General features: G+C 41.8%; 1 long non-coding RNA gene across 1 annotated transcript; it reads right to left on the bottom strand.

The window, feature by feature from the left end:
• Nucleotides 1–12,288: 12,288 nt before the first annotated feature.
• On the bottom strand, nucleotides 12,289–12,886 carry LOC113031938 (uncharacterized). The gene is made up of 3 exons (XR_003273828.1): nucleotides 12,790–12,886; nucleotides 12,474–12,519; nucleotides 12,289–12,319 (listed from the first exon to the last, which is right to left on the bottom strand). It is a non-coding gene; the product is annotated as an uncharacterized LOC113031938 (long non-coding RNA).
• Nucleotides 12,887–23,790: the final 10,904 nt, after the last annotated feature.

Raw genomic sequence — 23,790 nt, 5'->3', positions numbered from 1 at the left:
TTCCTGTTTGTGGTCAGTGTTTTATGTGAGACTTTGAAGTTGAAGCTGAGAATCCCTCTGGCCCTTTCTGCCTGCTTCAGTCTGTAATGGTCTGTTTAGAGCAGTTTTTTTTTTTTGTTTTTTTTTTCTCATGCATTCATTTATTTTTTTGATTTTTATCCACTTGTTTTGGGGTTTCTTTTCAGCCTTTAGAGGTGATCCTAAAAATCTGTAACCTTATGTACCATATATTTTGAAGTATAAGACACACTTAAAATCTTTTAATTTTCTTAAAAATCGACAGTGCGCTTTATAATCCAGTGCACCTTATGTATGAATTCTGTTTGTGCTTACTGACCTCAAACGGATTTTATGTGGTATACGGTGCTCAAAAATCTGTCAAAAAATGTTTTAGTACGACTTTGGTAAGCTACGAAGCCGCACCGCTTGATGGATATTCGGATCATTATGGCTACCGTAGTCAGGAGCCTCGCGGAGTAATCTGGGTCCTAAACTCCGCTTCAGGTCCCAAAGTCAAACGAACACTGGGCATCACTGAGAGTTACAAAATGTCTAAATTCTTTCATCTTTAATAAAATGATCAGTGTGGCTTCTCTACCAGGTGTAACAATTAAATTAGACTTCTGGCTTAGACGGTGTAGCTGTAAGCCACATGTTTCGGAGCTCTGCTGCATTTTTTTTTTTTTTTTTTTTTTTTTTTTCAAATTCTGAAATTTCCTACTTCACACTTTTCTAAACTCTTATCCTGTTATACCCGAAGGAAGAGACAAGGTACAGTGGGGCAAAAAAGTATTTAGTCAGCCACCGATTGTGCAAGTTCCCCCACCTAAAATGATGACAGAGGTCAGTAATTTGCACCAGAGGTACACTTCAACTGTGAGAGACAGAATGTGAAAAAAAAATCCATGAATTCACATGGTAGGATTTGTAAAGAATTTATTCGTAAATCAGGGTGGAAAATAAGTATTTGGTCACCTCAAACATGGAAAATCTCTGGCTCTCACAGACCTGTAACGTCTTCTGTAAGAAGCTTTTCTGTCCCCCACTCGTTACCTGTATGAATGGCACCTGTTTGAACTCATCATCTGTATAAAAGACACCTGTCCACAGCCTCAAACAGTCAGACTCCAAACTCCGCCATGGCCAAGACCAAAGAGCTTTCGAAGGACACCAGGAAAAGTATTGTAGACCTGCACCAGACTGGGAAGAGTGAATCTACAATAGGCAAGCAGCTTGGTGTGAAAAAATCAACTGTGGGAGCAATCATCAGAAAATGGAAGACATACAAGACCACTGATAATCTCCCTCGATCTGGGGCTCCACGCAAGATCTCATCCCGTGGGGTCAAAATGATCATGAGAACGGTGAGCAAAGATCCCAGAACCACACGGGGGGACCTGGTGAATGACCTGCAGAGAGCTGGGACCAAAGTAACAAAGGTCACCATCAGTAACACACTACAACGGCAGGGAATCAAATCCCGCAGTGCCAGACGTGTTCCGCTGCTGAAGCCAGTGCATGTCCAGGCCCGTCTGAAGTTTGCCAGAGAGCACATGGATGATACAGCAGAGGATTGGGAGAATGTCATGTGGTCAGATGAAACCAAAGTAGAACTTTTTGGTATAAACTCAACTCGTCGTGTTTGGAGGAAGAAGAATACTGAGTTGCATCCCAAGAACACCATACCTACTGTGAAGCATGGGGGTGGAAACATCATGCTATGGGGCTGTTTTTCTGCCAAGGGGACAGGACGACTGATCCGTGTTAAGGACAGAATGAATGGGGCCATGTATCGTGAGATTTTGAGCCAAAACCTCCTTCCATCAGTGAGAACTTTGAAGATGAAACCAGGCTGGGTCTTCCAACATGACAATGATCCAAAACACACCGCCCGGGCAACAAAGGAGTGGCTCCGTAAGAAGCATTTGAAAGTCCTGGAGTGGCCTAGCCAGTCTCCAGACCTCAACCCCATAGAAAATCTGTGGCGGGAGTTGGAAGTCCGTGTTGCTCGGCGACAGCCCCAAAACATCACTGCTCTCGAGAAGATCTGCATGGAGGAATGGGCCAAAATACCAGCTACTGTGTGTGCAAACCTGGTAAAGACCTATAGTAAACGTTTGACCTCTGTTATTGCCAACAAATGTTATGTTACAAAGTATTGAGTTGTATTTTTGTTATTGGCCAAATACTTATTTTCCACCCTGATTTACCAATAAATTCTTTACAAATCCTACCATGTGGATTCATGGATTTTTTTTTTTTCACATTCTGTCTCTCACAGTTGAAGTGTACCTCTGGTGCAAATTACTGACCTCTGTCATCATTTTAGGTGGGGGAACTTGCACAATCGGTGGCTGACTAAATACTTTTTTGCCCCACTGTAAATGTCTCACAAGGAAATGGACATGACAAAGTTTGCAGCTAGTGTGCTACATGATGGCGTTGAGGACGAGGAAGAAACTAACAAGGCTGTTACATCAGCACACTGCCAGTTGAAAATAAAAGTTGAAAATTCTGAAAGCTCTCGACACACTTAAGTCAGAGTTTTCCGGCAGACTGGACCGTGTGCTTTCCGCTGTGCGAGAAGACATACAGGGATGCGTTGAGAGAGTGACACAAGTGGAGAATCGCAGTTAAAAAGCTGGAAAAGGAGGCAGAGACGCTCCGTTCAAAGGTCAATGACCTAGAGAACAAGTCGCAGATCCAACTTGAGATTGATCAACCTACCTGAAGGAGCAGAACGAAGAGATGCATGCGCTTTCATGGAGAGCTGGCTCTCCAAAACACTCTAAGGAGCCCACTGGATGTTGAAAGATGTCACAGTCTTCCCTCAAATAATTCCTAGGTGCCTCAGCCTGTCATTATGAAGTTTTTAAACTTCAGAGACTAAGGCTACTTTCACACTGCAGGAAAAATCGCATCAAGTCCGACTTTTCTGACCCTATGCAACCCATATCCAATCATGCTATGACAGTGTGAACAGTACAAATCCGATATTTTCAAATCCGATCTGGGTCACTTTCGTATGTGGTGCTGAATCCGATACATATCTGATGTTTTAGAAAGCGACTGCTGTTTGAATAGTCATGTCGCATTAAATCCGTCTTTTACGTCACTGACACAAGACAGACGCCAATTATCAGCTCCAGAGAAGCGCCCAATAAGACATTGCGAACGCTTCCTGGCCATCCCATGTAGATGTTAGTGAAACTGTCTGGAAGACAACGTTGGAGAACCATGAACATTTTATTTGTACTGTATAATCTGCAGATTCTGACAGAAATCTGCAGCTATCCTTTGAAGCACCGCTCCTCTAAAACAGCAATAAGGATAATTATTTGGCCGTATGTAAATACCAAAATAACTATAACTTAAAGCAAAATTGGGAAACGTAAAGTCCGAAACAAGTCTTTATATTAACGGCCAACAATCCTGTTTGGTCTGGGTCTAAACAGAGCGTGTTGTGTGTGACATCTTCTTTTGCGCATGCGGGCCGCTTTGAGGGTTCACACTAGAGCGCGTTTGCTCTTTCTTTTTCTTCTCTCCTTTTTTAAAAAATTCACTATTATTACTATTTTACCTTCCCAAGAATGGCCATCTTCAGATTTTCAGCTTTAATCTACTGCAGTCAACTTACTATCTACAATTATGTCCCAATCTATGACTATTAAGATAACATCCTGGAACTGTAGGGTTTAAATAAAGTGAGTAAGGTGAAACAGGTATTGACTATGTGCACGAGACAATGCTAACTTCCTGTTTTGAGACCGGATGTGGGGTTGTACATTTCCGGCAGCTTTACTTTGCGGTCAATCGCTACTGCGAAGATATCCTCCAAAATCATGTCCAGAACTCGAAAACAGAAAGATGGCGTTAAGTTACAAAGAGCAGAAGGTGGGAACACTCACCGCTGCTGTGTCATAACAAATCTAATGATCAATTTTGACGTTTAAAGCGTTTAGATCGATCAGTTGTTTACATCACTCAACACAAGCAGAACTGCATCACTGCAGCAGAAGAGACATCGTCCACACTCAGAAGCACATCTCTGTATAGTGACTGGTCTCATGATCTAAACAGGCAAATGTTCAGCATTCAAACTACAGGTGAAGAACAGTCAAACCAGATGTTTCCCCGTTATGTCGAGATTAGCTCGTCAAGTACACACCTACACAGCATGTCAACAAACCGTGAAAACCACACAAAAATGAATGATTGCTGGTAACGGTTTCTATACATTAGTATTTACGAAGGGTATGTTGTGACTTACCTTCAAAATTACAGTGGTCCCTCGCTATAACGCGGTTCACCTTTCACCTCGCTGTTTCACAGATTTTTTTAGTGCAAGTTTGCGGCGTAGCCCTCGTAGCTCCTGCTGGTTGATTAATAGGCTGGTGTGAAAAATTGCTGCCAGGTTTCTTGAAATGAGAGCTGCTCCATCCAAAGTGGGATGGATGCCGCTTGTGCTAACAAGACCAGGTTTCCCCCATAATGTTTCACAATTATCTATAAAGCCCAAATCGTTTTTAGGACATGTCCATTCTGGTCCGATGGGGTAGAAGCTTTTTAATAAAGTTCATTTTTAACATGCATTGCAATGCATGCTCAGAATAGAGTTGATACACTCCTTGTTAGAAGGATATGAGCACTAACCCCACAGTGTGAAGGGTAAACTAAGAGGCATAGAGTTGAGTGTTGAAGGTAAATTGCTCCACACTTATAGAACACTGCTTCAGATAGATAGAGGCTGCCTTGGCTTTGTGTGGGGTATAACATGGTGTTCCAGTCAAAAATAATTGAAACTTGTGATTTGTCAGTTAAATTGGAAATAACATGTCTGGTAACAACTGTAAGGTAGGAAGGAGTTTTCTCACACAGGAGAAGATCCCTGACTTGAGGTCAAAGACCGTTGCCATGCAGAAGGACCACGAGGAGAACAAATCAGGGAGCACCGAGTCTAAAACAGGGAATCTGCACATCAATAGCCAATTACAAATGTTTCCTGTTTTCATGTGTCTGATATATATTTTGAATTATGAACTGTACTTCACTTCTCTGTGAGCAGACGACCTGACATAGAGAAGACCAACAGCTGTGCAAGCCGAATCTGCAACTGCCGCATGATAAAACGGCGTGAACTGCTAGATTGTCTCCCGAACTTCTTTCAGTAAAAAAGACCACAAGTCTGACATTGTTTCAGTTACACACTGATTCAGTATTAATTTTAGTTACCTCCAACTGACATAACTCGTGTAATTACTGCAGACATGAATTATAATTTCAATGAATTTATGTTTAACCCTAGCCAGCAGTTTTAAATTGTCCCCCCCCCCCCCCTTTTTTTTTTTTTTTTTACAGCTTATAGTGTTCTGTGTCCTTATTGGCTGCAGACCACTGTCAATCAATTTCCTCCATGCCGTGTCCCCTGTACAGCTCAGAATGCGTTCAGCCTGTCAAATTTACATAAATCTTCGATCGCTAGCAGTGTGACCCTGAAGTGCTGTACTTTATGTTTGTAAGTTTTCTCGCCAAGATACACAACAGTGTCAACTAAACATCATCACCTACAGGTGCCTTTGGTTTCATTCTATAATACTGGACTTATTTTTCTACAAAGGTTTGAACTTTGAGTGTTTAAAATAGAGAGAAAAGTGTGAAAATGTTCATGCCTGTCTGAGAAAAGTGTATAAAGCATGCAGTGAGGGGTTTTACAGTCTCAAAACATCTATAATAATTGTAAAAAAATAAAATTGCAGATTTTACCTATCGTGGGTTATTTTTAGAACATAACTCCCGCGATAAACAAGGGCCACTGTACTGCAACTATAATTATAATTATACCATATCAGCTTTATTTATAAAGCACTTTAACATAAAACTAGGGTTCACAAAGTGCTGTACATATACAAAAAGCATAAGCAAAGTAAAATAAAATAAGATACAATAAGATAAAATAAATAAATGAATAAATAAGATAAAACATGTTAAAACAAACTGAGTTAACCCCTTAAAGAGGGCAAAAGGCTTCAGCAAATAAAAATGTGTTAAGAAGAGTTTTAAACTGAATGAAGTGTCTCAGCTTGGTGCTTATTCCATGCCCCGGTTTGACGAGCCCCTGGATTTCCAAACTGGAAATAACCAGGACTACTGGCAGATTCTCTTTTCTCCAGACTCTCCAGAGTCTTATTGACTAATTAGGCAGTTCTTGGGATTGGCTCGTTGCTATTTTTGGTTCATGACCGGTTTTGCGGACCTGCCCAGCCCCCTGACTGATTTCACCCAAAAAAGTGCCTAGACCTGGTCCAGTGGATGGCGTTTGTACAGGAGTATGTTTACTTTTTAAACAAAATGCAACAATGAGTTCTGAGCAAATCACAGTTTACAACTACAAACCTCTGGGGAGAGCTCCTAGACCACATACACTGGTGAGTGTGATCTGTGGCAACCTGAGACCTTCTGGAATGGAGCAATGCAAGTGTGACTCTGCCCAATGTGTTCTACTATGCATGGCTAAAAATAAAATAGTACTGGCCATAACACAGAGGCTCATGAGATTAATTACGTCACTTTGGGGAGTGTGTTTTGGGGGAAGGTGGTGTTCGACTACACACATATGCTGCTCGACAGTAGCAACCACACGGCCTTCTTTCTGCATACACACCAACAATAATTCTGTCCCTTTGTCATGTATGGCTATCTGAGCTCTCAGACTGAAGACTGCTCTCATATTCATGGACAGAGTCACTCACACATACACAGACTGTCCAGGCCCTAAAAATAGCTGGTGTTAGCTGTCTGATGATATGTATGGAGATAAATACCTGCAAATGAGTCTCATGTGTGTTACCAAATATGTGCACAGACACACGCAGTACGTCCCAAAGACATAAACTCTCTTATCCTCCATAAATAGGTCACAAACTGGCACCTCATTTCTCTTCACTCCTCAGTGTCCTTCTCTGCTGTCCCAGATAGAGCAGCCACAATCACTTTCTTCCATCCAGCAAATAGTCCAACTCACCTCGACCAGACAGAGAGGACATCTATGCTGCTGCACAAACATCTCTCACATCTCTATGTAGCTAATATTAAAGACAAACAAAAGCGAGAAAAATGATTTGCAAAAATGTAATTATCCTTTCTCTTTCTCACAGAAGCATTCAACTTGACAACTATGTTCATCTAGCCACTCTATGTTTCATTTTATTTGTGTATTTTTCACTGCACTTCATGGCATTTACTATTTCATACTTTATTTATGTTTTTCAGTTTGCAGAGGACATGGAGCTCTTTTTAAAAGCATGTGCTGACGAGCAGGGACTACGGGTCATGTGACGTTTGACACTTAATGGACAGATGAAGGCACTGGCTGCTTGTTTGTGTTTTTATGTGTTGTTGGGTTGTTTTTTTTCAGTGTACAGAATTCCAGTTAAACTTGTTATAAAATGTTGTTTACTTGTTTCCATGTCCATACTTATAGTAAAAAAATTAAGTGTAAATGTAACAGAATTGTTTATACTTGTAACTTCAAAATAAAAAGCTTACAGTTGCTATTAACATTAATGTATTACCCTGTAATCCATAATATTTTTATACATTTTACGCATTAACCCTCTGGGCTCTATCCTGGCCTTATGTGGCCACTTCACTTCCTTTTTCTTTCTTTTTTTGACCATTTTTGCTGTGTTAATGCAAATGGAATGAAAGGGTCTAGATTTTTTTCAGCTTTTGGCCACTTAAAACCCATTATTATGACATTTTTAAATTCCTTGTTGTTGACAGTGCTAAATCATGCAATTTAGGTAAAATTGCTTTTATTCTAAACTCAGCACATAAAAATTATGGTTGTTGTTGTTGTTGTTTTGTTTTGTTTTTTTGTTTTTTTAACCAAATTACATCATTTACCCATTTTTGGCTGAACAACAAATTTCATGTAATATTTTTAGTTTCAAACAGGGGTGTTTGATGGCTTACTACACCGCAGTGGACCAAAAGAATGACATAGGTTTGATCTTAAGGGTCCAATTGTCATGGTCCCCGTGCCTGCTCGGCTGGCCCTGTGTGGCTACATGTTATGTTTTGTCTTTTCTCTCTCCTCTCTCTCTGCTCGCTGCCTGGGCGGAGCTCATTGTGAGCTCCCGGCCTCCACCACCTGTAGGCAATCACCTGTGGCTCCTCACCTTGTTTGCTCCCGCTACTTAAGGCAGTGACTGAGAGCACCTCGCCGCTGGACTATTGAATAACGCTCGTCAGTGCTACTTTAGCCTCAGCCAGTTTTGAGCTCTGTCCGTGAAAGTTCCGTGCTAACCCTTGTTCTCTGTATGCAGATTTCTCGTGTTTGGTTTGGAGACTCTGGACGCTTTTCCCGACCCCGCTCTGCACCCCTGGGAACCCTGGCCCCCTTCTCCTTCACCTGTATATAGTGCACCTGGAGTGTGTAAATAAACCTGTTTTTTCTGAGATTTCAGTCTGCACCGAGTCCTCCCTGCTCCTCCGTGACACCAATAGTTTGTGCATGGCATTGCAGCACAAATATGTGTTTGCAAGATAGACTGGGGGAAAAAATGACGCATTAAATATTACACAGGCTGCATTGAATTTCTGTTGAGTTTGAGTTTCCCAGTCAAACTTAGCTTTGAAGCACCTGCTAAAAACCGTTTTACTCTTGTAGAGTTCACAACAAGACACCATAGCCAAAATATTAACTCTCAAAAACAAATTCAAAGCTGCAGCACATACAGCAACAAACACTGTTAGTAAATGTGTCCTGGAGTTTATGCAGGTGCAGAAAGTGCTGCTGGTGTAAATAAGCCTAACAGCTTCTAGATCACTTATTTTTCTGGAAAGATGGCAAGAAGGGCATCACTGCTCATTTCTACAATCTCCCAGATCTTGGAATACAAGCCTCTGTCCCATGAAAATCACTTCACAGTAGTAGGAGTCCACTAAAACCTACAAATGAAGAGTGATCCTGGAAGAAATGGGGCGCACACTATAGTGACCTCAACAAGTGCAAGACAGCCTTGTCCCCGATGCTCAGATGAAAAGATAAATAAATAAACCTTTTTATCTGAAAGGTTACTGGTAATATATATAACCTAACTGGCATTTAAAGAGTAAAAAAAAGAATGTAGATAAAATTTTGGTTTTGATGAAAAGGACTGGAGCTAATTTAAAGAGTCAAGTCGGTAAAAGTAGAAAAATGTTTTAATAAATATACATTTTATAGCATTTTGTGAACATACACAAAAGTGGCCATTTTTGGCAACAAACAAGCTGAGAGAGAGTTTTATATTTTTTGCTCTCCTTGAACAAAAATAATAGAGCACAATAATCAATGTTGATGTTAATCAATTAGATGTCCCAGACTCTACTATGAATAATATAGCGGTCCCTCGTTTATCGCGGGAGTTACGTTCTAAAAATAACCCGCGGCAGGTGAAATCTGCAAAGTAGCCAACTTTATTTTTTACAATTATTATAGATGTTTTAAAACTGTAAAACTCCCTCACTACATGCTTTACTTTCCTCAGACAGGCACGAACATTTTCACACTTTTCTCTTTTGTTTAAACAGTTCAAACCTTCGTAGAAACATAAGTCCAGTATTATAGAATGCAAAACGTTTCGTCGGCATTGTTGTGTTTGTTGGGGAGAAAACTTACAATCTTCAAGACAAGCTGAACGCATTCTGAGCTGTACAGCAGCGGTCCCCAACCTTTTTTGCTCCACGGACCAGTTTAATGTCAGACAATATTTTCATGGACCGGCCTTTAAGATGTCGCGGATAAATACAACAAAATAAAATGATACGACCAAGACAAAAAATGTGGTATTTTGTAAATATAATAATAAACGTGAATTCACTGTGTAATTGTGTAATTTTATTAGCAGCATCCTCCTGAAATGCGCCAACAACATTGAGAGTAACATCCTCCTCTCTGCTTCTTAATGCTCTCTGGTCGCTACGGTAACGCGTAAATAGTTCTTTCAAAATAGGACACACGACTACAACACGGCAAAAGACCCAGGGAAACCGAATTAACGATAAAACCTCAGAAAACCATACATTTCACACCTGAGCCTCAGCTCTCACGGCCCGGGTGTTGGGGACCGCTGCTGTACAGGAGACATGCCACTAGATTGATTGACAATGGTCTACAGCAATCAGAACGCACAACACAATGTGCTGTAAATTAAAAAATAAAAAATCAGCGTAACAGCGAGTCCGCGAAAGGTAAACCGCGTTATAGTGAGGGACCACCGTACAATAATTTCCAGTAGCACTGCTGATATGGTGAGTTTTGAGGTTGTCTTCAAACAAGTGCATTGTACAAAAAAAAGGTGCTTGAAGGATTGAAAATGTAAAAAGTAATGACTATTTTATATTTATGAAAAAAACTTGATGAGATGATGAGATGATGAGATGATGAGATAGCCTTTATGTGTCAGTTGCAGGTCTTTTACCCACAACCGAGATGACAGACCTTGCCGACCGTACATACAATACAAACATCACATTGGGGAGACAGGTCAGGCCAGGTAGCGAGAAAAAAAACATCGAAATGTGTAACACAGAAGGATAATACAGGAATGCACAGATATCAACACACCATAGCACAATAAACACAGACAGCAACATGGGAAAGAGTTCCAGTGTGTACATCTGATCTGGGACCGCTGCAATCTTTGACTGCGCCTCCAACTGACCCGATGTCCACATCAGAGGGGAGGTAAGCGTTGGAGGTGGCGTTGGAGGTGGCGTTGGATCCGGCGTAGGGAGGGTGATGCGTCAGTGAGTGCTTATCAGTATATGTATGTGTGTGTGTGTCCATAGTTCAGCTGAGACAGTGTCCTTCGCCCTGCCAGGCTAAGTAAACAGTCTTCCAGCCAACCCAGCCAACCTTGTAGGGAATGGGAAGAACAGACTAAACACAGTCGTTATCAGGGAGCTTTTGTTCGGCTCCAGCCTCGAGCCCACAGCTGGCTCCGAAGGGGTAGCTGGATTATGATGGTGATTTTTCTTTTGCGACAACTCGTGAGAATTTCAAAGCTGTTCTTTAACACTCCGACACTGGTCTCTCAATCTCCCGTTGGAGAACCGCGAGCTTCCCCATGATGGTATTAACCTTCATTTCCGTGGTCTTGTCATTCTTTTGCTCAAAGAGCAGATTCTGAGACCTCACGACCGCAGTCAGCTTTTTCCAAGATGTAATCCAACTTCCGCTCAGAGATGTTGTTCTGAGTGGACTTTTCCTTGATGTAATCCAATATACGCTCAGAGGTGTTGTTCTGAGTATTCACGGCAGCTGTAAGCGTCTCCAAGCTCTTAACCATGCTGCTCTCAATGAGCCCGTTCTGAGAAGTCGCGTCTCGTCCCATCATTTCAATCCCAGCGGGCAGCTTTGTGGGGGTTTGAACAGCCGGTTCGGCTATCTTAATCCTCCGATAAGCCAGAGCCAAGCCAGCTCCGATCAGCAAGAACCCTGTTACCATGGTTCCGAATAGGTAGATATCTTCAGCGTCCTCGATCGACAGTCCCACCAGGCACACGATCCTCCATGTCTGCCACCCGTCCATCGTGTATCCGGCAGGGAAAGTCCCTCCAGGGCACTCGGGCTCTCCCGAGCCCAGACTTCTCGTTGAGAAAAGGGAGTCAATAGCATTCAGAGACCAGTTGATCAAATCCATAATTCTCTTTAGGTTTTAGAAACAGACTGTGAGAGAGTGTTCCAGGGAAAGTAATACAAAAACACGAGACTAGACAAGGACATAAGAACTAAGCAGGGAAGATAAGGGAGAGGAGAAAAAGGGCGTCCACCTCCTCCGAGAGCCAAAAGGAAAAGTAGCAAAAAAACCAAAACAAAAACATAAAACATGGACACTTTTGGCAACGAACACGCTGAAGGGATGGTGATTTTTTTAAACAAACCCAGAGTGTTAAAAAACATTTTAAACCATGTTTATTTCTCATCAGCATCAATAGTAACAAAAACACAATTTAGTTTTCGCTGTCAAAGTCGATTTAACTGAAGTTACGTGTTTCCGGTTACTGTGGAGGTCACAATATGGCGCTCCCCAGTGGCTGCAGCCAGGTGCTCTTGATTGGTGTAGGCTGCTGGGGGATTCCCATGATGCACTGGGTGTTTCTTCTTCACTCACTATGTGTTAACAGACCTCTCTGCATTGAATCATATCTGTTATTAACCTCTGTCTCTCTTCCACAGCATGTCTTTAGCCTGTCTTCCTTCTCTCACCCCAACCGATCGCAGCAGATGGCCCCGCCCCTCCCTGAGCCTGGTTCTGCTGGAGGTTTCTTCCTGTTAAAAGAGAGTTTTTCCTTCCCAATGTCGCCAAAGTGCTGCTCATAGGGGGTCATATGATGGTTGGAGTTTTCTCTACAATTTAAAGCGCCTTGTTCTGATTTGGGGCTGTATAAATAAAACTCAATTGAATCAAATCCATAAGTCATACCTCAAATCACGATGTCCTGGTCATGGAACACGGGAACAGCCATACCCTGTGCAATAAAACACACGTCATGTATGAACATTTTCCATCCACTGTCTGAAATAAATAGTTTGTCATCATGATCCTAGAGTTGGCAAATGGATGGTTTATGAACTGGTACTTATATAGCACATTCTACTTAAGTTTGAACATTCACAATGCTTTTTACTACTACTACTCATTTTTTTATCTACACCTTAGCAGTTTTACCTTACATTCTAACATTTACAGGCACACTTAATGCAGTTTGTAAAGTCAGTGAAAGCTTTTGTTTGCTCACCAGTCTATTTCAGTTTGTCATTTGGAGTCAGTTCCCCTCCTGTGTATCATTGCTAATAGTGGAGCCCCTCGCTCAGCCTAGTTGGGTATCCACTTACCCAGCCATACTCTGGAAGTCATGCCAGAAATCACTGCAATCCTTTTTACAGAGACCTGATCACGTGTCCGACAGTCAGTCAGACAGTCAGCCTGGTAGCTGGCTTTCTCAAAGCACATTGTAATTTGGAGAGGCTCCCTTTGTGAAATTTCTCAGCAGGTATTTCAATGGTACTTTTGTGGCAGTCTCACAGGCTGCTTAGAAGGAGAACAAGTGATTAACTCATTAACTCATTAACACAAATGCATGAACAATTGGTGCAATATATTGCACCAATTGTTCATGGATTTGTGTCATCGCGTTCAGGTTATTGTAATTCCCTGTTTACCAGCTTGGATAAATCATCTCTTTCTTGCCTCCAAGCTATACAAAATGCAGTGGCCAGGCTACTAACATGTTCTAGCAAGCGAGCTCACATTACTCCCATCTTATATTCTTTACATTGGCTCCCAATAGATTTTAGAATTTGTTTTAAAATTCTTGTTTTAACAAGTAGAGCACTAAATGGCCCCAGATTATTTATCCAAGCTTTTTATAAAATACACTGCTGCTCGTTGTCTCCGCTCGTTGTTACACAACTGAAGACTAAAGGGGCGGAGCCTTTCAGTCTGTTGCACCAAGGCTGTGGAACAGTTTACCTCCACAGCTACGTTTGGTTGACTCTGTGGAATCCTTTAAAAAGTGTCATGGTCCTGGGTCGTGTGACCCAGTGTGTTATGCTTAACCTATTTTGATGTTTATTGTTTGCTTAGGTTCTTTAAGGTAGTCCAGTCCTTTTGTAATTATGTTACCCTTGCATTACGTCTCCCTTGCCCTTCGTGTGTTTACGTCTGTGTGTCTTGTACTGTCAAGTTCATGCTGTCAGTCATGTCACCTCCCCCTGTACTACGTCTCCCCGGTTCATGTCTCATGTTTCCTGTTTTACTTTGAAGGCCTGCATTCACTGTCTGTGTATTCAGCTCACTCCTCCTGTCCTGTCGTTAAGTTCATGTGTGTCAGCTGCGTTCCCATGTGTGGCCACTTCCCCTGATCATCCCTCATGTGTATTTAGTCTCTGTGTTTCTTACAGTCTGTGTCGCGTCGTCTGTGTTCCCACCCTCCGTGTTTCCATGCCTGGTCTGTTGTCTTCCAAGCCATAGCCTCACCATAGTTTGTTCCCAGTTTAGGTTTTTGTTTAGCCACGCCATCCCTGCTGTATTTGCACACCTTGTTTTCAGCCATATTAAAGGCTCGCCTTCTGTTAAAGTTCACTCCCGTCTGTTCACTTGTGTACGCACCTGGGTCCATTACACGCATTCTCCACTCGGTCCGTCACAGCGGACCGTGACAAAAAGCAGTTAAAAACGTTTTTGTTTCAACAGGCCTTCTGTGAATCAACACTTTTGAATTGTTTTGAATTTGCATTATTTACATTGTCTATTTTATTACTTAATGTTTTCTTTATTTTAACCCTTGTGTACAGCGCTTTGTGACTGCCTGTCTACAAAAAGCGCTCAATAAATAACCTCACTTACAATATCACCACCAAAGGAGGAGTGTCATTCATTTCCCTCACATCATATTTACTGATATCACGCAATGCTGAAGAATCTGGGGTCACTTGCCTGACATATAGCAGCTGCATGTTTTTTGTTTTTTTACAAAGGAACAATTGCTGTCACATATTCTGTTTAATAATCTGCTGGAGCCACCTGCACCGTTTCATTCAATCAATATATTTATTTATAAGCACATTTAAAAGCAACACAGGTTGATCAAAGTGTTGTACACAGTAAACAGTAAAAACCTCAGTCACAATTAAAAGCTAGTGAGTAAAGATGGGTTTTCAGATGGGTTTTAAAGATGTTGAGTGTTGAAGAGACACTAATTTGAAGAGGCAGACTGTTCCAAAGTGCAGCAATCACAAAGGCCCGGTCTCCTCTGGGTTTTAGGAACAACCAGAAGTAACTTATCAGCTGACCTAAGAGTGCTAATTGGAGTATTTTTAGTTAACAGGTTAAGAGGTAAGACAGAGCTAATCCATTTAGAGACTTAAAAACAAGGAATAAAATCTTTAAATCAATTCTATAACATACAGGAAGACAATGCAAACGAGCCAAGACTGGAGAAAGATGGTCGTGTTTACAAGTGCCTGTCAAGAGTCGGGCTGCAGCATCCTGAACACGCTGAAGTCGAGAGAGCAGAGCCTGGCTGATCAGTAATGCTTTGAAACCAGACTGAAATGTGTCATTCATTTCCAGAAAAGCCTGGAGCTGAAGGAAGATCATTTCTTTGAGGATTTGGGGCAGGAAGGGGAGTTCAGAGATTGGTCTAAAATTTGAGAGAGCTGTTGCATGAAGATTTGTTTTGTTGAGAAATGGGTGCACTGTAGCATGCTTAAGATCAGCTGGGATGGTTCGCATTAGAAGGGAGGTTTAATAAATTAGGTCCAATAGTGTCAAAGACTTCTTTGGAAAGGCGAGAGGGGAGAGTGTCGAGGTGACACATAGAGGGCTTAAGATGGGAGACTACTTCACCCAGAGCGCACAGAGCAACTGTGACGGCAGACATGTGGTGTTTGAGAATGCCCCTTGATGCAAGCACGGCTTCTGTGGCGAGTGAGCTTTATTTTAACAGTGACAGTACAAACAGCAGTGAGGATGGCATGCAGAACCTAAGAATACCTAAACTGGAAAAACTAAGAAAAATAAACCAGAAACCTTTAAACAGACGCAGGGAGACTCGGGGAAACAACACCGATGAACCAGCAACAAGCATGAGATGACACACACTATAAATACACAAACTGGAACATGAGGGAACGAGGAACAGGTGGCATGACAGCTGGAGCCAATTGGGGACGACGAGACATAGAAGCAAAGCACTAACGTCGTGATGCTGAGATGAAACCTCGCGATGAACTGAAGCTTTCCATCCAACTGGTCGACTCAAGGTTCGAAGCATTGTGATGATTCATTTGCTCTACTACGCCATCAAGTGAACGATTCAAGTGAAAAAGGCTCTTTAATTATAATGATGTGATGTGTAAACCTCTAAACTGAATAAATAAATTGTTTTCATGGTTATTTATCCCGAATATTGTCTCAGTATGTCTGATACAAAAGAGAAAGTGGAAACTATCAGGACAGAGTTTTGGTATGATTGTGTAACTGTGTAATCATCAGTGTTGGGTAAGTTACTTTAAATTAGTAACTTAGTTACATTACTAGTTACTTCTATCAAAAGTAACTCAGTTACTTCGAGTTACTTGTTACTTTCAGAGTAACTAGTTACTAGGGAAAGTAACTTTGGTTTAACTCAGAATTCTCTTGTTAATGTGTTGCTTCCATAACTTTGCCAGTCTTCTAGCTTGCTTACTTGCCACAGTGCACTGTGCCACCTACCAATAGAAAGGAAAAGATAATGTGCACATTTCCACGAGAGAAATCCCACGCCTGGACCGTCATTGACCGCCGCCATGATTCTAGCCTACGTCACAGAGTCATGTGCGCCTTTTACATCCAACACAAAAACTGCAGTCGTGGTGCTTTGATTGTACTCAGAACTCAGAAATTCTGCCTTCTGAATAGGAAGATGTAGGTAACACCAGACTGCAGATGAGCTGCATACAGTGCTGGACTGGGACAAAACAATCGGCCCGGGGAATTTGACTAGAGACCGACCCACCATTATAGCAAAAATCATAAAGCCTTTGAATGAAAACAAACACTGCTGTGACAGTGATGTTCACTGTTCTGATGGTATATATGCATCAATCTATCAATCGTTTGTTGTAAGACTCAGATAATTATTTTTTAAAAGCGAGACATTTTAAATGAGAATAAGAAAGAAAAGTATTTCTTTGTGCCCCCCTCTCCCTGTTAATGCCCTACCTGCCCCCCTGGCAACACTTTGCTAGACCCGCCCCTGCACAGTCACCAGCTGTCAGCTGCTTAGAAAAGGATGCTGGTGTTATTTGTCTCTCAGAAACAGTTCATAACTTCAACTCATTCATGTCACCTAAAAGGTAAACCTGTTTCTCCATCACCTGTTCAGCTCTGATGATCCAGTAAGGACATCTCCTGGTTTCATCTTCATGTTTCCCTCTCACCAGATAACCAAACCATATCATGACCAGCAGCTTTACAGCTGTGGCTCCAGCAAACATCAGCTGATACTAGAAATTAATATTAAATACATTCTAACAACAGCTGATCAAGCTTAAACGTGCTGCTGTTGTTTAGCGCGACATCTGCTGGTTTCCTGTTTCTGGCGCAAAGTGGGCGATAAATAAACAAGAGAGCCGATCAGCTGATCATTGATCAGTTTCATGATTGAAGTAGAAACGGGAGAGGGAGGGGGGTGAGAATGAAAGAAGAAGAGGCAGCTGTGCAGCAAAGACAGAATAACTCCAGTTTTGTGTCTTTTTCATTGTAGCTGAATTACGGGACAAACTGTTCCTTTTCACCTCAATAAGAAACGCGTAATATTTTCTCTGAATACCAGACGGGACGGTTGGCAACTCTAATAACTTATGAACAAAATAAAGTTCAACATCATTAACTTCATAGCACCACCCAGCTGTATAGAAACTCCATCATGCTAGCTAGCACGCAGTACGGAAAAAGTCAGCATAACGAAAATAAACTCCACCTAAACTTGGTTCATATCTGACCCAGAGAGACTGCAGGTCATAACTTCTTACCTGAAGTTCAGTTCACACTTGGACCGGCGGCCGCTTCGGGTCTCTCCTCCTCCTGCATCCCCTTTCCCTCCTCCACCTGCTGGCTTCCACCACTTGCTAATGTTACTGAATCTGTGGAAGCTCCGCGATGCCACCACACGAAGTAACGAGTAACGACCCTATCTAAATCCCAGTAACGACTAACGCGTTCCTGGTTTTGGCATAATAACTAGTTACCGTGCTCGTTACCACAATAATAACGTAGTTACTGTAACACGTTACTTAATAACGCGTTAGTCCCAACACTGGTAATCATGCTTATGTACATCTGGATAATGACACAAACTAGTGTGTGGTTCTTCACTTTTTAATAAACTAAAAGACAGAAATCAGATTATAGGATCTGTAGTGTTGTTTATTTATATTATGGTGCTTATCATTCGTGACATTTATGACTGTGTGCATACTTTATTAGAAGAGATGAAATTTAAAAAAAATCTCTTTCTTACTGGTTCCATCGAAGAAGAAATGCTCAAGTAACTCTGTAGCACGTATGTAGTCCAATTCCACAACACAATGTGATGGGGAAATCAGCTTTGTTTTGCTGTCCATTTTATTTTGAATCTGGCGCGAACCGGCGAGCCAGTTCCTGAATCAGTCACATGGTACGGACTGCCCGCGAGGCCTCGACCGTCACGTAATCAAAGCAAGCCTCGATACGTGCTTCACAAAAACTCCCCCGAGATAACATTGTCATCCTGTTAGGTAAATACCATATACATTGTTGTAAATGGAGGAATAGAAAACCATCCTTTACTTGGTTCATCAATGACTTTAAACATTATTTCATGTCACTTAAAAAACTGAAGTCAAGCAGATTTACCGCAATCTATGATGACATTTCCCATTTGCTACTGTTTTGATTATTACCTATATTGTGTATCAACCTGTGCTCCTTTTAATTTCTTCCCCATTAATACTGTGGATCTTTTGTCTAGCCCCCTCCCCCCCATATCCTTGCTGTTAGTTTTGTTGTATTGACTATGTTCTTTTTTTTTAATCCTCCACGAGAGTTCATTTGCACTATAATGTATTATTTTGTTTGTGACTGTATTGTTCCAATTGTTAATAAAAAAAAAAAAATAAAAAAAAAACTCCCCCGAGATTACCCGACACGGGCAACGAAGCTTCGACACACAGGACACATCACTAAACATTTGCTCAAACACCTTGAAGAGGACACAGGCAAGAAAGGTGAGTAATCATATCTTACAAACACTTATTTGCATCACCGGGCGACCGTGGCTCAAGGGTTTGGGAAGCGTATCTGTAACCGGAAGGTCGCCGGTTCGATCCCTGGGCTCCCTGTCCTGGTCGTTGTGTCCTTGGGCAAGACACTTCACCTACCGCCTACTGGTGTTGGCCAGAGGGGCCGATGGCGCGATATGGCAGCCTCTGTTCTGTCAGTCTGCCCCAGGGCAGCTGTGGCTACAACTGTAGCTGCCTCCACCAGTGTGTGAATGTGAGAGTGAATGAATAGTGGCATTGTAAAGTGCTATATAAATGCAATCCATCATTATTACTTTGATCTCTAGATTTTCACACCCGCATTTGTTGGTGGTAAATCTTACTTCCTCTCAATCATCATTCCTTTCTCCTCACAGACTACCACCACATTCCTTGATGAGGAGCAACTGTGCAGGATCTGAAACAAGGCTACCGACTGATTTTTAAAATTCCCAATAAATATTCAATAAATAATTAAACTTCTTGTGTGCAAATGTTTTACTATGCAAATCCATGCTTAACGTGCAATGCTAAATAAAGTGCTTATTAAGGTGCTTTTAATAAAGTGAAAGGTGTGCTCTAAAGTGCTATACAGACAATATAAACAATATAAATAAATGTAGTAAGGGAGTCCTCTTCCTTACAAGTCTCCATGAGGTAAAAATTTGGTTATCACAATTTTTTCTTACAGACCAGTTAGCTGATGCCCTAGGTCCTCTTGCTAGCCATCTCTCGCTCACTGTAAGCAAGAGATGGCGTGGTTTTCTGAACACCTAAGTGTCAAACATCTATAGGAGAGATGTTTGGTCTTGGGAAGGGGGGTGTTATGGCCCTGGCCATAATTAGTTTTGGTGGCTGTTTCTTTGTCTGTGTCTTTAAGTCTCTGCAGGTCCCTGATTGGATGAGCTGACGGCTGCTGATTGGCCCCCTGATCGTATGGTTTTGGGGACCAGGGCTTTCCAACTCTTATGCTGCGTTCCTGTATCCCTAGACTGGAGCGTAACACTCTACAGTATAAGATGCCTTGAAGCAACTGTTTTTTGTTAAAAATATGTTTTTCCTTTTTAAAAATGTACAAAATAAAATGTAATCAACTTGAATCAACTCTTACTCTCAAGTGTTTTTGTTTTGTCGCTGGTGTCACTGCCTCTCCGTCCGCCACTTTTTGATAAGTGTTAACCTGATCTGCTTCAGATTGAATTGATCGGGGCCCTGGTAGCTCCACAGTTCAACTCGAGGTGACTGGATGAGGGCTGGTCTCAGCACTGCGGTTCTTTGTTGTGTGGTGTGAAAATAAATGGCCAGCTCTTGTTCCCACTGATGCAAATTACGATTTCATGCAGTGAAGTCATAACAACAACCGGTTTAAACTGGTTTGTTGTCTGGATTTTGAATGTCTACCTTTTTATGTTTACTTAGGTTAACAGTCTGATCATATTCTGATTCTTGACAATAATCTGCTTTTCTTGTCACATAATAAAAAGGCATATAACTCTGTATTTACACAAAGTTAGACAGTTCAAATGAAGGTGTAATACACTGATTACAAATCATTTAGCTCATTAATGACTGTAGCTTTTGTATGTTCCTCATCTTCTCCTAGACAAGTGGACCAATTTTGACCACACTTCGCTCAACAACTGCCAACTTCTGTATTTTATCAAAATCCCACAATCAAATATATTTGTACATTTGACAGTTCAACTGTGCACCGAATGAAACGGAACGCCAGCATTGACTCACGCTCTGGAATATCAGATAAGACTGGTGTGTGTCAACTCAAACACATTTCTGAAAGACTTTGTTTGGTAGGATGTGTTAGGTGTGGCTGTGTGCAGACAGGAATAGGACCCAAGGTGCAGACTCCGGAGACAGAACTTAAACCAAAACAGCTTTAATGCTGAACTCAAACATAACATAACTGGGGGAAAAAGGTCAAAAATAAACTAACACCGGCAGATTGACAAAACACACAGCAAAATAAACGGTAGATCACGACACAGACACTAAGAAACACAGGGCTTAAATACACAGAGGGAGCAATCAGGGAATGGGTAACAGGAGGGAAACACAGCTGGGGCAAATCAGGCCTAACGAGACAAGGGGAAGCAAAACCAGACACATTAACATCAGACATGGACTTTCAAAGTAAAACAGGAAACACATAACACAGACTGAACAAAGACACAGACTCGCACGCACTGCAACAGAGGGAACAGAGACGTGGGACCAGGGCAGACACAAATACTGACTGGACATGGGGATATAGCATCTAAGGACACACAGAGACGCGAACTAGACAAGGGGATACAGCTGACAGGGGAGACAGAGCAGCTAGAGAAGACAGAGACATAAACTATAAGACAGAACTCAAAGAAACCAAAGACTAGAAAGTATAAATAATATAATAAACTCAAAACCCCTGGGTCAACGACCCAGGCATCCTAACAGGATGTTCATTTGATAGCTATATCAACAAGCTTTTGATATAGTTTGCAGCTCACTGGTGCAGTGGGAAATGGACTGGCTCTTATATAGTTTTTTTGGCATTTACCATAGAATACCAGAATTGGCAGGTCCGCTTCAGATGCTCTGTGCGTTTCACAGATGAAAGCAAGTTCACCCTAAGCACACGTGAAGGATCTGAGAGGTACTGGATAAGCCGTGGAGAACGCTATGTTGCCTGTAACATCACGACCAGTTTGGTGGTTGGTCAGTGACAGTCTGAGGGTGGCATATCCGTGAAGGAATATCTACAAGCTAGGCAACGGCACCCTGACTAGGTATCAGGATGAAATCACATTGTCAGACACTATGATGGTGCAGTGGCTCCTGGATTCGGCCTAGTGTCCGGCCTCATGTGGTCAGAGTATGGAGAGAGTTTCTGGAAGACGAAGGAATCATCATCATCATCATCATCATCATCACGATAATAATAATAATATCAGTGACTGACCCCAAGAGTTGCATGACCTAAATCCAGTAGAACACAAATACAACATCATGTTTTGACTGCATCCCAGATTCCACCTGGCTGCATCTGGGAGGAGATCCTACAGGATACTGTCCATCATTCCATTACAAGCCCCGAAATCTAGAATTGAATTCAAAATCCTGCTCCTCACATACAAGGTCTTAAATAATCAGGGCCCATCTTATCTTAATGACCTTGTAGTACCATATCACCCTATTAGAGCACTTCGCTCTCGCTCTGCAGGCCTACTTGTTGTTCCTAGTAGAATGGGAGGCCGAGCCTTCAGTCTTCAATTCAATTCAATTTTATTTATTTACACAGCGCCAAATCACAACAAAAGTCCCCTCAAGGCGCTTTATATTGTACAGTAGATACAGAGAAAAGCCCAACAATCATATGACCCCCTATGAGCAAGCACTAGGGCAACAGTGGGAAGGAAAAACTCCCTTTTAACAGGAAGGAACCTCCGGCAGAGCCTTCAGTTTTCAGGCCCCTCTTCTGTGGAACCAGCTTCCAGTTTGGATCCAGGAGACAGACACTATCTCTACTTTCAAGATTAGGCTTCAAACTTTCCTTTTTGCTAAAGCATATAGTTAGGGCTGGACCAGGTGACCCTGAATCCTCCCTTAGTTATGCTGCAATAGACGTTGAATTGAATTGACATTGTCAGGCCAGAAGTGACCATATTTGGAGGGTTAGAGGGTGGAGTATCCACCAGCAAGTTTTGGAAGAAGTATTCATATTCAAACTAGTAAAACACTATAATTTACCCTTCGAAACTGGAGCACCTCTTGCCCTGTGGTAGCTGGAATAGGCAAGATGGCATGACTCTTTATCATGTCATTTTTAATAATCAGCTCTGCACAGGAGCTCAAGAAGAGTCCATCCTGTTGCTCTTGGAGTCTAAAATGACAGTGTCGGCAACGTTAGTGACTGAGCAGACCTACTGACCTGTTGGGGCGATCGTGGCTCAAGAGTTGGGAGTTCACCTTGTAATCGGAAGGTTGCTCTGATCCCTCCTGTTGAAGAGAGTGATTAAAGACACGTCTGCACCTGTGAGTGAGCAGAGCCATCAGACTGGAGGGGACACCTCAGACAAGGAGGTGCAGGCAGAGTAATCTTTCCTGTCTTCTGCAGTTTATAATCTTTTATATCTAATGTTCACACTCAGGTGAACGCATCAGAAACAGCTCAGAGGTCAGGATCTTGCCCCTTCTAAAGTCTACTCTCTATACAGAAAAGCTTCCTGGTGCAAAACACTGTCTTCCCTTCTTAATTAATTCAGTTATCATAAATAAAACTGCTTGTTTTTAACTAATATTAATATAACAATAATAATTATCGTTAGTATTTCTGTAAAACCTCTTAGTTGTAAAATGTATTTATTTATTTTTTGCCTGTCCTGTTTTGATTCTTTTGCCATCAGAATTGTTGTCTAAAGGTGAAGAAAGACGCCCAACGGATTTACTTTACCAAATGGACCATCCCAGCCTCGCTGTATTGGTCTGTTTGATTCACCTTTTATTGCTTATTTTATTTTATTTTCACTTGCTCCACACGGGACAGACATGACTGGGAGAAAGAACAACAGCGGGTAAGAGGGACGGGGATAAAGGGCAAAAAACAAAAACCAACAAAACAAACAGACAAAAAATCCAAATATTGATCACCTGGATCACCTTTTGAGAAAGGAAAAAAGAGAAAACAAGGAAAAAATGAGAGCAACATAATAAACAACATCATCGCGATGATCTATGTGAATATGACAGTAAATACTAAATATTAAACATTATTGTGCAGCACATAAGATCAACAGCGCACAGTGTGCTTTGAGGTAGGAGCCAAAAAGGGTGTAGTTTGTGGGTGTGATCACCCGTGTGTACACCTGTGAGCATGGATGCGCTTGTTTATTTAAAAGGTTCATTCATGTAATGATCTGCTAGAGGGTGTGGGGGGGCCACAGCCCCGTCCTCCAGGGCAT

The sequence above is a fragment of the Astatotilapia calliptera genome, chromosome 11 (assembly GCF_900246225.1).
Source record: "Astatotilapia calliptera chromosome 11, fAstCal1.2, whole genome shotgun sequence".
NCBI lineage: Eukaryota > Metazoa > Chordata > Actinopteri > Cichliformes > Cichlidae > Astatotilapia > Astatotilapia calliptera.
This window is presented reverse-complemented; position numbering and strand designations above follow the sequence as displayed.